This window comes from Aplysia californica, unplaced genomic scaffold (assembly GCF_000002075.1).
Source record: "Aplysia californica isolate F4 #8 unplaced genomic scaffold, AplCal3.0 scaffold00134, whole genome shotgun sequence".
NCBI classification, from domain to species: Eukaryota; Metazoa; Mollusca; class Gastropoda; order Aplysiida; family Aplysiidae; genus Aplysia; species Aplysia californica.
The window spans coordinates 1,174,256-1,185,442 of record NW_004797404.1 but is presented as its reverse complement, the minus strand read 5'-3'; the positions used below and the strand labels follow the sequence as shown (position 1 = coordinate 1,185,442).

Sequence of the window (11,187 nt, the reverse complement as noted above, 5' to 3'; positions counted from 1 at the left end):
TTCGGTCGCCTCCCGGGCAAAATTCAAAATTTCCTACCAACTGAAAAAGTGTAATTTTTCCCGCGCACTCTGATGACCTTATGTAGTTATGAGCGCCGTAAAACACTTACAAAAACAAAACAAAACAAATATTCAGTAAAAACATCACGACTTCTTAAAAGCCAATAGCAGTATGTGTTTGTTCTGTAAAGAACAAGATATTTATTTGAAAATGACATTGCTAAATAAAGGCGGAAGCTATTTAGATTATAGTATGCTCCAGGCGTTGACCATTTCTATGCAAACAAACTCAAATATAAGGCTGTTAGTTGATTTAGGCTCGATTGTTTGGACCTCCAGTTCAACACAGAGTTTCGAATGTTTAATTGTTTTGTTTTTTTCTTTTCCGTAGAATGTGTTCTTATTTTTTAAAATAAAATAATCGCACCGTGTAAAGGTTACCTTTTTATTTTCACACACCGTCTGTGACATTTTCAGCAAATTATTCTTTAATGCAAAAACATTTGTCATAGATTCTTAACAATTTCTATAAATTAATGTTTCACTAGGGGTTAGTTAACATTTTAGAAACCTGATATTTTCTGAAGAGATTGAAATTAATGCTCTTCTTTATATTGAAACATTTGCCAAAATATCAAAACCAACTACGATTGACAACACCTGAAGTTCAACTCAAACAATTGAGGGATCAACAATACAGACTTTGTATTACCCCAAAAAATTCACATGATGCATCTCTGACCTGACCAATACAAGGCCGGGCCTTGCAATAAACCGTACCAAAATCCTCAAGCACCTACCACAAAAAGACTCGCTCTTCTTTTGGAAAATTACATCGACACGAGCGTGTGGCAGTAATTTCCTAGAGTCCTGGGGACCTGCCACTGTCATCCCCATTCTGAAACCAGGAAAAGAGCACATACACCCATCCTGTTAGAGACCAATCGCCTTAACTAGCAATGTAATCTTTCTTTAAAAGAGATAAAAAGACGTCTGATGTGGGGACTCGCTGAGCTATCTCCAAGACAGATTCAGAATATCTTAATCCACTTAATCTAGTCCGCCAAGAGACTTTCATACTGACAATTTGTCGAAGGGAGCCTCACGATCTTTATCTTATTCGATCAATAAAAAAACAAAAAACTTTTGACACAATCTAGAATAGGTAATTCTCTGCACACGCTTTCGGCCTACGTGGTGATCTCTCTTATAAGGACCATTCTCGTTTCCTCGGATTTTTTTTTTTTTTTTTTAAAACAAAAACTAACTTTCATACACTTCATACCAAAGAGTTTTGTGTGAGGTGCCAAAAACCTTAAATCCTCTAAAAATTATATCTTATCCAGAGTGGGGCTGTGGCTTCATCTGTATTGTTTTTTTGTCAGATCCAGGTTTGACTATAGTTGTCAAGTCCCCATTTTTCGCAGAGGCATTGACAAGGCACTGGACGGTAGAAAATTCTCCTACTTCATCCTTTCTCTTTCTATCCGATTAAAGGTCTTGCCTAACTTCAATCGTCAATTTAGCACTCTTAAACCCTAGATATATTGATTGTTGAATTACACTTCACGATTCTTTACTTGACTGAACAGGGAAAGCCTATTCGTGTTTGCAAGGCTACCTAGCCATGTAGGCATCTAAGGACGATCTCCTGGAGAACATCTTCCCTCAGACATACTTTAAGAAGAAGGTCAAATGGCTACACCTCTAGTTTGAGGGAATAACGCTGAACCCAACAAAAAAGCCACAACATCTACAGCATCAAGCAAACTATTGGACCACGAAACTCGTCTGGTCTTTCCAGAAGAAAGAAGTTATTTTGACCGAGTTGCGCGTTAGACATATCCATCTAACACATAAACATCCCTTGTAAGGAAATAAAAAACTGAATTTACGATCAGTCACATTCTTACAGAATGTCCAGGCTTTGGAGAGACCTGAAGGAAAAATTTTTAATGCTTGAACTTAGAGAGTTTATTCCCTAGGGTAGGTCCTAAAAGAATTTTCATTTCAATAAAGGCATTTAGTCTTTACTCTAATGTGTCAATTATAGTGTTAGTTGAAAAATGTAGATTTCTCTTTTAAATATTAAATTTTGACTTTGTGTTTTTAGATGCTTCTGCCATTCAGGCAAGCAAAATTAAACCTAGCGTGCTATGACCTAACATAAAAGCTAACAACTTGGGTCCCGGGCACTATTATGACCTTATGCAGCTGCGAGCTCTGTAAAACTTTTACCAGACTGAAACTGAAATTTAATCCATGTTGAATTTGGAGCAAAAATGGTCACGGTATTTCGCTTTCTATGAGTCTCCAGGAACAATCATCCTTTCTTTTACTTATATGCAAATATACAACTTTGCATACACATACAATTAAGACTTGTAGTAGGATGATATGACAATTTATTGATTCTACGGTATGGTTATCATTGCTTGAGCAAGGTTCACATCGATAATCCTGCCTTGTAATCCAATAAATTGTCGTATCATCACAACGCTCGTCGTATATCTACTCTACTGTATTCCTTGAGCAACACGCGTCTAGTTATATTGGGGAGAAGTAATAGACCCACGGAGACCTGGTAGGAGACCTAGGCTAGGTGAGAAAATGCATACTTTGTCGGACGTCTTGATTCTTATTATCTGTGCGATACTTTACTTATCACAATGGTCGTCATGAAAGAAAACGACGTTGTGCTGGAAGAAACACATAGGCTCAATAGTGGTCATTTAGCGCTGGTAAAGAGAAAAAATGACAGGCTGACAAAGGGAAGGAAAGTACAGTAGAACATTTCAGTGCGACACTCCTGACCCACAAAAAATAGGAGATAATACGAAACACTGTACTTTTAGTGACGTAGGTCTCCAAATAAATTTGGATTTAAAAAACCTAGTAGACGAGTTTAGTAAATGACCATAATTACATGCATAACTGCAATAATGTAAGTAATTTTGGAGCTAATGCGTTAAGTTACACAATTACAGTCAATATGAGAGTGAATTAAGCCAGAAGGATTGGCCATGCCCAAGTTGCTAATCGACTATTAAAATTAATATACCATTTTAACACACGCTGGACTTTGATGTTCACTAGAAAATCCTCATAAGACATCAAACTTTGGGTGAAATGCACAATGCATACCATGTGTCCTCAAGCTGAAACTAATGCCCAATTCTCGAAACAATATTTTTACGTTTTACCGAAATACTTTAAACAATACACGGAAAAAAGTCTATTACTCTTCCTGTTCATAAAATAATCGTTATCTGTATCAGTTATAAGGATAAAACAAATATGTCATGCTTTCAAAAGATATTATATTTTCGACTTTTTGGTTTTGAGATAGGATCGAGAGTCAAAATTACGTGCGTACAATTCTCTGATAAAATATGGGCCAGATAAATCTACTTCACTCATGCCTAAATGCAACACGAATAACCTCGTTTCAGTCACTGTCGGGGCTTTCTTAAATTTGAATAATTTGAAGCTTTCAAGGAGCTGCTCCCACTTGGCTCTGTCCCATTGGAGATAGACATCAGTTTAGAGGTCACTTCAGTTACCTTACAGTGTTAAAATGCCTAAAGGGACCAGGATCCTGTTCACGACAACCTTGCTCGAGTTAAAATAACATTTTACTGAGTGGATATAAGCGTTATTCTATAAAGGGCAAGAATGAAATCTGAATACTCTATGTAAAAATAGTTTTAGTAAGAGTTTTACGGGGCTTACAACAATATAAGGTCATATGAGCGCGCGAAACACAAGTTGGTTGCATTCACAACAGTTCACAACGCTACTTAATTCTACTCAACGGTGAGGCCATTCATTTCATGGTAAAAATGCAGCTATTCTAATTTAAAGTCAATCTTCCGGTATAGTTGGAAAGAAAGCGGGGCTCTCGTTCAATAGGAGTTCGACTCTCATTCACTAGGTCCCAGGATCGAAACCTGACAGCGACGAAAAATTTTATTCCCTAAAACGTCTCCTTTCACCTCCTTTACTGATCATTAACCATATTCTGACGTCTGCTTTCGTCTAAACTTTCTGCCCCCCCCCCCTCTTTCCGCCCTCCTCATAGAGGCTCTTAGCTTTTTCTGTAGCTTTTTTACTGTTCCTTGGTTTTTTCTTACTGCTGTCTTGCAGCCACGCCCCGTGAGATTTAACGCCTAGCCTTTTCGGATAAGCGCAAAATATCTTGGACGTCCCATGCGCAGTTGCGCAAGTCAAAGATGTCTTGGTGGTCCAAAATTGATCAAAGTAGGCTTCGGCCACCATCTGGGCACAATTCAAAATATTTCCTAACAAACTGAAACTGTTTAATGTGTCCCTTAAGCAGTTGCAAGCGCCGTAGAACACTTTTTTTAAAAAAGAAAGAATACTGACGAATTGATAGGAAGTATACATCGCTAATGATCCCTAAGAAAATATCAGAGAAAAAAAATGATGCTGCAATCGCTGAGGGAGGAAATGAGAAATTACCATATATAACCCACGCAACAGAGGGAGAAAGACAGAACAGAGATCGTAAAGTTTTCACAAACAGATTTCTCATAGCTAATTCAATCCTTTTTATACAAGCCAAGGCTAACGTTGAGCAACGTAATATTTGTTACTTTCCCAAACAATAATTACAATTTAGCTTTAAATGATAGTCTCTCTTGGTTTAAAAAAAGAAGCAAAAAAAAAAAAAAAGCAACAACAAACGTACAGAATAAACCAAAGCAAATCCTACTCCTTCCCAATGTCTCTGTGCTCTGTGCATCACGACGAACACCAACGTCAACGGGATTTCCCGACGTCCCTTTTTGTTCCTTTTTACTTTTACCTTTTACTTGTTTCTTCCGCTTGTATCGTTGGGTGTCGCGGAGAAAGGCGGGTGACCTGTAGGTGGGACATACCATGATCTCTGAAGGTGTCTGCCACAGATTCGTTCTAGCGTCGTCTTGATCTTCCTCTGGCTTTCCAGCCAGAATATCTGGTATTGTATGCCCTCAGAGCTGGTTGGTTTGAAGGCATCTGTGTGAGGTGTCCGAACCATTTGATTCTCTGTTTCTCAACGTTTTGCAGAATTGATGTTGCTCCAACCATGTCTCTTACGACTTAATGTCTTTTGTCTTGTGTCCCGCTCTTCTTAAACATTTCATTTCGCCTGTGACTAGCTTCTTCTCGAGGGATTTTGCTAGTGGCCATGTATGGCACTGATATGTGAGCCTTAGTTAAAAGAATGGTGTTGATGAGCTCTGCCTTGGTGCTCATGGGGAAGCTCAGATGTTTTAGGAGAGGGGCGAGTTGGTAGCTGACTGCATTGGCTTTCTGGTATCTAAGGTCTATTACTCGATCTGGTTAGCAGTTTTCTGTGAAAATGCAGCCCAGGTATTTGAATTCACTGGTTTATTTTAGTTCGGATCCATTGGTGTTGATATCTAGTTTGTCTGGTCTCCTGTTAACTGTCATGACCTCGGTCTTGCGAATACTGATCTTCATTTCATATTTCCCTCATCTCGCGTTTAGTTGGCTCGTGTGCGCTTGTGGTTATGTCTTGTTTTTCATTACTGCCAGGTCATCTGCAAACATGAGTTCGTTGAGCGCCTCTGGTTCTGGGTTGGCCTATTTTATAATCTCCATATAGACCACGAAGAGCAGAGGGGAGAGATTGCAGCCCCGCCTGACTCAGTATGTTACCTGAAACAATTCCGATGTTCCTCTGATAGTGCAGACTGCGCTTCTGCTATTGGCATAGATAGCCCTGATGTTGTCTAGCAGTTGCCTCTTGATGTCGTACCGCTCAAGGATATTCCATAGCTTGTTTCTGTTCACTCGATCAAAGGCTTTTTCCTGGTCCACACATACGGGATGGAGATCTTGGTCGAATACAACACACTAAACGCAATAGGGTTTTTTCAATAGGGGTAAATATAATTTTATTTCTTCTATTTTACACAGCCATGAGAGTGTAAATAGGTAGCTGATTTAGTGTAACGTTAGCGTCACAATGGGTTTTTTCCGTGACTTTGACCTTGGAGCAGAAAGTCAGTACAATGTGTGACCTCTGTTGGCTGCAATAATCGCTCTGCATCTTCTACAAATTGAGTTCATAACAGTGTTTGTTTGTCGACGTGGGATCTGTACCCACAACTGGCTGATGGCTGAACCCAATTTAGGAATTGTCCGTGGTGGCAGCTGCAGCTGGTAGAGCTGGTTTTGGATAGCCTCAGGAACATGCTCGAATTGAGTTTAAGTCAGGTGGACGAGCCGAATGATGCAAAAGATTAATGTTGATCTGACCCTGGAGCTGTTGTGTTACATGAGCATTATGAAGTCTCTCGTTCTCTTGCAAGAAAAAGAAATTTAGCTACCTCTAGAAAAAAGGCACTTCATGGGGCTGAAGAACTTGGTCAATTCAACGCTGAGCTGTAACCTCATTCCCTTGTCCGTGACCTAATTTTTTGGAAGAACACTGGACCAGTTCATTGATTCAGAATAATGACTCCCCAAATCATGACGTTTGATCCCCCCAACGGTCTCTCTCCACGACGTTGGCATCAGCGTAGCACGTCAAGTCTATGCGCCACACACGGATGCATCCATTTGACAGATCAAGGCAGAATCTGCTCTTGTTGGTAAACAGCACCCTTCTCCATTACCTACGCCTTCAGTTCATGTGAGCCTGTGCCCACAGAAGCCGCTCACTGTGTTGCTGAAGGGTCAGAACTAGCCTGCTACATGGTCGTCTGCGCCGAAGGTCTTTGGGGTGCATATTACTGGTCGCATTGGTGGTTCGAAACCGGTTCTGTATACTGTTTGATGGTGGAGACGTGTGAGCCTGTAACAGGTGCCACATTTTCAGCAGGCTCGCCAGTTTTTAGTCGTCCGATGGTCCCCTCACGTTTTTCTCAGGAAATTCTCAGCATCCCGAGGTTGATTTTGTTTCCAATTGAATTCCATATTTCGAGGATTCAAATCTGTGTGCAATGCCTACGTGATCTCATGGACATAACTCACAACTCGAATTATGTGACAAGTGAGTATCCTTGAACAATGAAGCTGTTTAGTTGTCTGTTGCATAAGCGACCAATCAGACCATTGTTCGCATGTGGTCAGTCTAGCAGGTTCAGACTATACTTCAACGAAAAATGTAAACAGAACTCACCAATGGAAACTTTGACCAGCGCTTTAAAGTCGATGAAAATTCAGCGTTTCTTTTGCCTCTAAGAATGTACGAGTATCTCCTTTGTTCATGTATCATTCATCCTTGAGCCCCTAAAATAGACTCCTCAGGGAACAACACTGTCCATGGCTAGAAAACGAATATTTAGGCAATACTACTATTCTTTCTTTTAAACACTGACACCCCCCCCACGCTAAGGCAGTGCTACGGGATGAAATTGTCTTTAGACCATTCCCAAAGGGAGGGTGTAAACACTTTCTTACGCACAGTAGAATTAAAAATGGACTAATTTATCAATGTCATTCTCATACTGTGCCGGTGTAATAAACCAAAATCACTTCATTCAATAAAAACTACCATAGTCATTTTGGCAACGCTGAAAGCACTATCAGTAGTGTTTATAGCACAGACCTTCACGCCAAAAACATTACTTCTGCTACGCCAATGACACTATCCTCAAGCCAAAATCACTCTATGCAACAAACACTACCATAGTCATTTTGCCAACGCTGAAAGCACTTTTAGTAGCGTTTATAGCACACACCTTCACGCTAAATAAACTACTGCCTCGCAAAAACACTGCCATCAGATATACGTAGAGTCTTAGGCTATATGTATTATACAATCACGCAAACCCTACTATTTTCAGTTTCTCACGCCTAATTCACTAACATCACGCAAAATCTACTATCGTTTGTGTTTATAGCATAGGCCATATATATCACGTCAAAATCACTATTTCTGGCTATACCAATGACATCACTCTCAAGCTAAAATTACTGTTCTAGTATGTTAAAAAACACTATCCCGATCAATGATCAAGCTAAATAAACTACTGTCCCGCAAAAAAAAAATCCCTACCACCAGATGTACGTATATTCTTAGGAAACATATATTATACAATCACACAATCCCCACTATTTTCGGCTTCTCACGTTTATCTCCTTACTATAGAGACTTCAAAATCCACTCATATAATATATTATATATATACACATGTATTGCAATTTCTATTTTGGGGATGAAACTTGCGGTTGCCATGGTAACGAAGCCTTATATCTAGGAAAATGACCAGTTTTTGGTATGTTTTTCAAATCCATAAGAGTCGAGACATCACATGCTTTTTCAGCTGTTTTATATATTTTTTGAGAAAAAAAAAATGTTTTAAAAAATTAGCCGTTGAAAAATTTTTCAAGCCTTTTTACTTACAAACATTAATATCTTTAGGTAAAAAAAAAGATATATAAAAAAGCTTCTTGATCAGCTTTATTTAGACCACACCTCTGCCAAGTTTCATTAAAACCCATTCAGAAACTTTTGACATTTAGCAAAAAAAATGTACAGAAAAATATGATTTTGAGGAAAACGCTATTTTAATTCAAAATTTGATCTCAGAAGTTGTAAAAAAGCATTTTAGAAATAATATAGACTCTATATCTTTTCGAGGCATAATGCTTGATAAAATGACCCAATCGTGGCTAAACTAAATAAAAATATTTTTTTAAAAATTAAATGATATTTTGAAGCTAAACCCTCATTTCAGGTGTCATCTCTTAGTTATAATAGCCCAAGGTACTGGTCATAAAATTACTGGGATAGCGTTTTGATCATAATGTCTAACCCACAAATTTCGCGCTCATTATGACAAAAAAATAAGCACGAAAACAACCGCGGTAGCGTTTATTGACGAATGACGATAGTGCTTTTGGAGTGGGCAGTCAATCTGGGGTGTAAGCGGTAGTGTTTTTAGCTTAGAGATAGTGGTCAAAGCGTAAGCCAAAGTCACTAGGGTAGTATTTACAGCATGTGCAAAATTCACTACCATAGTGGTTAAGGCATTGAAAGCTTATTCCAAAACCACTACGGTAGTCTTTATTGCACGGTAGTGTTCTGAGCGTGTTACACCGGAACAACATAGAGGGAACTGCTGATTTTTCTAACCTCATCCTTACTATCGTCCATTTTCGTCTACTTCTTTTGTATGTTTGTCACTCTCTTGTGAACTACTATTTCTGAGATGCCTTGATAGTCGTAGCAGACTTAATGCTTTTGAGGCTGGAGAGGTGAGCAGAGTAAACCTGGTTCCCCGTTTGGGCTTCTCTGTTGACATCCACCTCTTTGGGCTTATATAACCCCAAGCAGTTGTTAGCGCCGTAAAACCTTACTAAAATGAACAAACAAAAAAGCTGATTACTAAAGAACGTTATGTTGGTATGTGGACAGGCCTATATTAATGTTGAACCTGACAGACGTTATCTATCTAGTAGGCTCACACGTCATAGTCATAGGGTATCATCATCACGATCATGTTCCCCGCCCCCGTCATGTTTATTATATCCGGATGCATGTTGTACGTCTTTATCAGTTAAATTGGAGAAAAGAAAGGTTAAAGAGAAAGCAACAGAAAAGAACTCTTAAACGATAAAATGAACGGGATATATAATTATAGATAGATAGACAGAAAGATAGATAGATAGATAGATAGATAGATAGATAGATAGATAGATAGATAGATAGATACATTGGGGGGGGATCTCTTTTGGTCTAGAGGAAAAGGAGTTTGCTTCTCATTCAATATGTCCCTGCTTCGAATCCAGATAGCGTCCGCATTTTTTTCTCTCTAAAACGTCCTCCTTTCACACCCTTTCCTACTCTCTAACAATGTTCTGTCGTCTGCTTTTGTCCCCACTGTCTGCCCCCCCCCCTCGCCTCCTTTGACCCCTCCTTTGGGCTCCTGAGTCTTTTTGCAGCCTTTCTACTGCAACTCCTTGGCTCCTTCTTATTGTTGTCTTTTAGCCAGACCCATGATCTTATAGTAGGTAAGATCTACATCTATCCTTGTCGGATACGGGCAAACATTTTTGGAGATCGAGTGTGCCAGTTGCGCACGTTAAAGATCTCTTAGAGGTCCAAAATCAACATTGACCTTTGCAGATGTGAGCAGCGTAAAATACTTACAAAAAAAAAAGCTGCCATCATTAATTTCAATGGGTATAATACTAAAACAAACAAACAAAAAACAATGTGTGTCTGTGTATGTGTATGCGTGTGGCCACCACTGGACATTACACACTACGGAAAGGAGGACATGTAAAGCGCTAGAACTTCAGAATAAAAAACTTAGTTTTTTTAACTTTGTAAGAGCAATGAAATAATATTGTTTAAATGTTACAGGAATTGACAAAATTAAGTGTTTAAGAACAAAAGACGAAAAAGCAAAGATATCGTTCATAACTGTCCTTACAAAGTGATATTAATTGATGTTCTCTGCGTGTATGGATGTGTGTGTTAAAAAGCTTTTTTCGTTTTCGAAATTAAGGTTTTTTCTTCATAGTTTTATGTCAACCAATTCCTTTTGAATGAATTACAACATTCTAAGACGATGTTTGTGCGAGAAATTTTGAAAAACGTTGAAACGCTCAGGCTTTTTTTTTCGATAGAAAAAAAAATATATAGTCAAACCTCGTTGTACCACCTCCAGTTGTACTGCCAGCCCTACTTACCTCCAGTTTTGCAAATGTATGAAAATGAGCGCCTAAGCAAGCATAGTATTTTCACCTTCACACCATCACCACCCATCGGCCAAACTGTTTGAGTTGCACGGACCTTATTTAACATATGCACATTTACCCCGCTATACTGCCAGAGAACTGACCGCCAGAGGTACACGCTGCACACGAAGAACAACACCCACTCGTTGTCTACTTGATTTTCTTTCTCCCACGAGAAAGACATAGAAAGAGAGAGAGAGAGAGAGAGAGAGAGAGAGAGAGAGAGAGAGAGAGAGAGAGAGAGAGAGAGAGAGAGAGAGAAAGAGAGAGAGAGAGAAAGAGAGCAGCTTCTTTGGCAGGCGGGGGCTATACAACAGAGGCATCTTGTTGAACCGCCAGTCTGCTGTGCCGCCAATCTTATGCTCGTCCTAAGGATGGCAGTATATACGAGATTTGACTCTCTATAGATAATAATATATAGAAGAAGTTTGCTCAAATGCTCTAAAAATAAAGCCATGGTATAAT

At 39.2% G+C, this 11,187-nt stretch overlaps 1 pseudogene; it reads left to right on the top strand.

Annotated features, from left to right (window-relative positions):
- Positions 1 to 2,160, top strand: part of LOC106011515 — an 11,285-nt pseudogene extending 9,125 nt beyond the window's left edge.
- Positions 2,161 to 11,187: the final 9,027 nt, after the last annotated feature.